This window comes from Protopterus annectens, chromosome 13.part0 (assembly GCF_019279795.1).
Source record: "Protopterus annectens isolate FY-2018-M chromosome 13.part0, PAN1.0, whole genome shotgun sequence".
Lineage (NCBI taxonomy): Eukaryota > Metazoa > Chordata > Ceratodontiformes > Protopteridae > Protopterus > Protopterus annectens.
In genome coordinates this window covers 1,066,886,341-1,066,892,589 of record NC_056747.1, presented here as the reverse complement: position 1 = coordinate 1,066,892,589, position 6,249 = coordinate 1,066,886,341, and positions in this window count along the sequence as shown.

Sequence of the window (6,249 nt, the reverse complement as noted above, 5' to 3'; positions counted from 1 at the left end):
TAGGGGACGTGTCCGTAGGCCGAGCCCTGTAAGTGGACACGCCCCCAGAAGAGGAAAAGTGCCCAAAGTAAACACCCATGACAGAGTCCACGGAAATGTGAATAAACAGAACACAACACATGCCCCCACAGACTATGAACAGAAAACATATAAATTAACGTTATATATTTTTTTTAAATTGTAAAAATGTTTAACCGTGAGTGCGCTCGTTTGCGCAGGCGTGCCCGTAGTGCAGCTACAGTTAGCAGTCAGTGGGAAAGCATATAAGAACTAAATATGCAAAGTAAGCCAGGAAGCAATAGCGTAGCAGTAGAGATGTTGGCTGAAGAGCAGGCATTCATGGTTCGAACCCCCCCAACACCAATTTTTATTTTTAGCAAAATAAGCACGAAACAAGTCCCTGACAAATATGTACACATAAAACCACATTTTATGTAAAATGTAATGAAATAGCCCTTTTATATTGAAGTAATGTGAGGTAACAAAAGAATAAAAAATGCCAGATGTGCCCATAGCTGAGCTACAGTTTAACAGGGTGAGTGCATCTGCCCGTAGGTGAGCAGTGGTTTAACTGGTGCAAAATGAATGCCCGTAACTGAGCAGTGGTTTAACATGCTAAATCTATGTGCCCCTAACTGAGCTGAGCATAATATGCGTGCTGATAGCCAAATGAGGCTTAAACCAGCGTACCCCGTTTGTGCGGAGCTGCGCACCGCCCAAACAAGCTAACCGATGGGCAACGTTGAGCAAGCCGTATCAAAACTGCCTTTACACAGACACACCCCTCAGCATGTCTAGACAGTCATGAAAAATAAAAAGCAGTGGCCAGGTTCGAACCCAGGATACTATACACCATAGTCAAGGTACAAAACCACTAAGCAATGACAGCAGTATCTAGAAATGCAATAATAGCTAATATATAGGAATGAATACAAACTGGAGCATGACAATGCAGGTTTACTGAAGTTGATACAATTCCAAAATGGCCAATCACAGATATGTGCGGGAAAAACGGACTATATAAGCCCCATAGGCGGGAATACACAGCATAAACGATTGTAGAACTGAACTGCAGGTAGAATGACAGGAGTAGGAGAGGGTAGTTGCTTTCGAGCACAGAGGTGGGGCATTGAGGAGTCCAGGTACATGGTCTGGCTCCTAGTCCACAATCATGAGGCCCAACTCATGCAGGGCCAGGTCCTCTGGGGAGCATACAGGGCTGAGGCGTGGGACCGGTTGGCTCATGATCTCACCAGTGCCACAGGGACTCCAAGGACTGGTGAGCAGGTCCGTCACCACCATGCAGACCTGTAGAGACGCAAGCAGGACCAACTGAACCTTTGGATCCAGGAGGCCCGGCAAACGCCCAACGCCCCACTACTGAGTAAGTTACATTTAATTATGTATGTAAGAAATTAAACTAGCTGATATTATGGAGATGTGTATTCCAATATTACTTCATTTATATTACAGCTGCAGGTGTCCTTTCTGCGAACCGCAGAGCCTATGGCGATAGGCTGGTGCGGTTGCGCCACCAGGCAGGTCAGTAATCCACTATCAGTAACTGTAAAGAAATACAAAAGTATGACAGTCAGCAAAAGAGTGCAGTGTAGTCACTAAGGAATAAAATGTGCAAGTAACAGTGTGAAAGTGTCTGCAAGTATTGCTTGATTACAAAAGTGTGTTTCAGCCTGTAAGTTAAACCGAAAAATGAAAATGTCTGACATAAATTCTGAAATAAAAATGCCCCACCTGTAAGAAAATAGTACACAACCTGCAGCAGGCTGAAAAGTATATCTGCAGAAGATGATGAAATCACATGTGTGAAATATATCCCTGTTGAAATACTGAAACATGACAGAAGTGAGACTGCCGGAAAGGATTGTAATAACTACAGGTAAAACATGTCAATAAAGCCTAGAAGTAAGTACCATCCTGAATAGTAAAATGAAAGCAAGTGAGAGAGTGTGAGAAAGTGTCATGAATCCAGCAATACAGTAGTAATAACCCCTGAATAAGGTATACTGCAGTCAAGACAGAATGAAATGCATGTGAGAATCAAAACCAAACAGCGAAATCTGTTCAAAGTGTTGCTGTATCTGGAATGTGTATCCCAAAATCTGGATATGTTGCTCTCAGTCTGCAATATGCAGATAGGATGATTGTCTGATATACCAAACATCCACACTTGTCTACAGCTATATAAAGCAAATGTAGCAGGATGATGTAGCTGAACAAAGCTAGATATGAATGTGTATGAAGAACAATAAAATGTATATTGATGTTGCAGTAACAGTCCTATCACCAAGTTGAAATAGTTATCATATAGGAAACTGTAGTTAGAACAGTAGTGTGTATATATCTGTAGCTATTAGAAATGTACAGCATATGTATTGGTATTTGAAGGTGTTAATATTATTTTCTTCACCCCACTTTATAACCACATATAACCCATTCCACGTGAAAATGGTATGTGCAATCACAATTAACACCCCTGGACGTTTGTCCTGTTGGGTCATATATATTTGCATGTCCATTGATGCATCTGCCCTGTTCATACATCCAAACCTGATGGCCTGTTGCCATCAATTAACCCTGCATGTTGTTGGACTGTGTATTGCTATTCAAATTATGCATGTGTTATGCACGCTGTTCAATGGTGTGAATATCTGGGTGTTTGGTTAATGGGAATACCAATGCATGCTGTTACAACTAATTGTGAATGGTATTATATGTCACTAACCCAAACTGTCATGACATAATGCAAAACATAGGACGACAGGGAAGGCGGGTTCCAATGGACCCACCTCTCCCACCTCAGCTGGCGAGTGCACCTGGCACTAGTGCCGAGTCCGGACCCTCCTCCGGTGGCCCTGTGCCACCTGCGGGTGGAAGCGCTGCAGGGGATGGGGCTCACCCCCCCTCTGCAAGTGTGGCCGGAGGAGAACCACCACTCACCCTCTGTAGCATCCGGACTGTGGTGCGTAGGGACATTCGGGACTCTGTTCTCGAGCCCCTATGCCAGCTTGAGGCATGGGTGGCACAACTAATGGGCATGCCTGTTGCCCGGCCTACACAGCCCCCAGCACAGCCCCGTCCTGGGCAGTGAAGGAACAGTGGCAACTGCCTATGGGTGGGGATATCAGTTCCACTGTTGCCATCTGTGGGCTCATGGGCTCTGGATATCCAAACCTCCGTCCCCGTCAATTGTGTAACCCCCCACACGTGTCATACACCGCTCCTGTATGTGTCTTGTTTGTCTTGTCTGTTTACCTACCCAACTTACCTCCCCAGCTGTACCGACTTCCTTCACCTGACATACCACTCTCACCTGAAAAAAAAAAAAGGGCACTCTGTACCCACAAAAAAATTACGCCCCATACATAACTGCCCATTCCGCACACATGTCTGCTGAACATGGAATCTATCAATTACAATTGGCTGTACAACAAGTATTATTGTTGTCCTGACACCTCTCTCAGGGGTGGAAGGTTTCAAATGTCACACCAAATTACATACATATGCACAGCTATTGCTGATGAAGAAATGGGCAGCTATGGGCCTTACCTACATCCCTCCTGCAAATCCCAAGCTTGTTTCCCTACTGTCTTAACCTCTTTGTGACCCCTTTTTCACCACTTTCCTGTCTCCCCATTTTCTTTTCTTTCAAAGAAAATAGCGCGGGTGTGCGCCAGAGTAAGCACTGTTAAGCGGTTGTAAGCGGGTGTGCATTTGTGTGCGCGGAGCTAACCGCCAGTGCTCATGCATGAGCTCCGCACAAACCAGCGCTAACCCGGTTACAACTGCTTAAAAGTGCCTTAGTTACTTTGATTGACAGGTCCTGTACTCAGTTCAAAAGCAAAATAAAATCCCACTGTCAGTCCCGAACCCAGGACCTTGGAAACACTAGTCTGTATGACCTACCACTAAGCCATGACTCTTATACAAGAACATTGTGCTAAAATAAATATAACATGTAATAGTAGGGATGAATGTAAAGGGAATATAGGATGTGTAGTACCCAAAGCATGTCATGTAGAATTACTGTCAAAACTACTGGATTCCCACAATAGTACTGTGTGAACACAAACAGCCATGCTAGTTGGTAGCTTGTAGGTAAAAATGTCAGTTAAAGTACATATATAAATGTATGTATATGTACATATATATATATATATATATATATATATATATATATATATATATATATATAGTTGTAGGAGTCATTGTGCATACACACTTACTACAAGGAACATGAGAGAGGAATGGAGAAATGTGAATCTACAACACAGCCTGAATCATGAGAGAGATACTAACCTTTACACTCACAGAACACTGTCCACAGCATACCAGCATGGTCCCCGCCCTTACAATCTGAAAGGGCATCACCTATCCCACATACCCTTTTATAGCACTGACCTGAAATCACAGTGAGAACTGCAATCAGTACACAACTGGCTGTATGCAATTAGCAAATGCTGGCTTACAATTGGTGCAGAGGCCATCACATGGACCTATGCAGATACCTACAAAAGCATCCAGTACTAACACTCCACACATGCGATACATTCATTGCACTGTCTGGAAGCAGACAGAGGGAGAGAGAAAAGTGTGATAGAGAGAACAAAAAAAAAAAAAAAAATTATACACTGTGACTCTGTCACCCTAAGCTGTCAGCAGTGACAGTAGCAGCAGCAAGCAGAAGCAGTGGTAATGCAACCAGCTGCGACAAAAACAGGTAATGCAAAGTAGCAGGTTAATAGTGTGCATACTGTGAACCCTCCAAATGTGTCATAGGTCTGTATCTATAGGTATGTCCATGTGATATGTTGTGTGTACGTAGTTCCACCAAAAGGGGATGACCATATATTACATGTCAATCAGTCTTAGGCCATGATCCTGGCAGCAGTTGTCTGTGCATTGCCCCCAGCAATGGCTGTAGTGACTGCATTGAAAGGTCAGCCAGGTTCAAAAGGCAGGATCAGCCCATCACAAAGGCACACTGGCTGGGAACAAGTGTCTGCAGGTACCCGATATCACTGCATATGCATCACATACTGCATAATTCAATAGCTTAGCAGACCAGGCCGGTTATGCATATGATGTGGTAGTTCCCAGGGTCAGTCAAGGTGCCTCCTTAATGGTGTGGGACCACTGCCGCTGTATGCCACTGTCCAGGTACATATCCTGTAGTACGGCCAAGATAAATTATCAGTGTTATATGCGGTTGTATGTCCTCTCGGAGTGCAGGTAGCACACATCCAGGGATACCATGAGGTCACAGTGATGCTGTGTGTTCTGCTCTGCTGAGGGCGGCCCTCACCTGGACATGTGAGATGATAGGGAGGTTACATACAGCTGTGATAAATATTTCAACTGGTGGGGGAGAAGGAGGGGGGATATGTGCACCGAAGATGTCTGCAAGACTGTTGCCAATATCCGTGTGTTTGGTGAATGTTAAGTAGGTGTGTATTAACACAGAGCATATCTGAGGCATGTGGTCCATATGTGTAACATAACTGAAGAAGGCCTTGTGGTCATCCATAGTGTTTGTGGCCATTTCCCTCCCAGAGTAGGCTGTGGCCATTGTTATGCCGGACCGTAGCATAGTACCAGTGCTGACCACAGATGCCTTCCCTTAATGTGAATGTGCTCTGTCCTGCAGTAGCCTCCTGCTATTGTTATACAATCTGCCTCTGTCTGGGGTCCACCGGACAAGATGCCTAACCTTTGTGCATAGGGTCTGGGTTAGAAATGTGTGTGCAAGTTCCATGCAATCTGTGGCATGTCCATGGTAAGCATTTGCAAAGGGGTCAGCAGTGTGGGTTGTGGCTTCCACTGGCCCAGTGTGCTGCATGGATACCATCCCAGCAAGTGAATAACTGTCTAATCACATACATATCAAAGTAGACTACTGTGCTGGTGGTGGTGGTGGGATATGTATATCCAGGCTGAGTAACTTCTGTCCACATCACAGTAGTGGATGGCATCCCACATACAGTACCTTGGGATAAACCCCCAGATTGAGGTTGTGCATTGGACCTGTCAGTGTGTGCTGACCGATGGGGCATGCTACTATGTTGTGTGGAATGTGGCAGGTATTGTTGCACAGGTGTTGGCTGAGCACTGATATCTGGCCATGTACCTGTGTATCCACCATGACACACACACATGCAACATATGGGAGTAGTAGTATATCACTACACATGAGTATCATGTATAGTATGTGTGCCATATATTGCTGACATA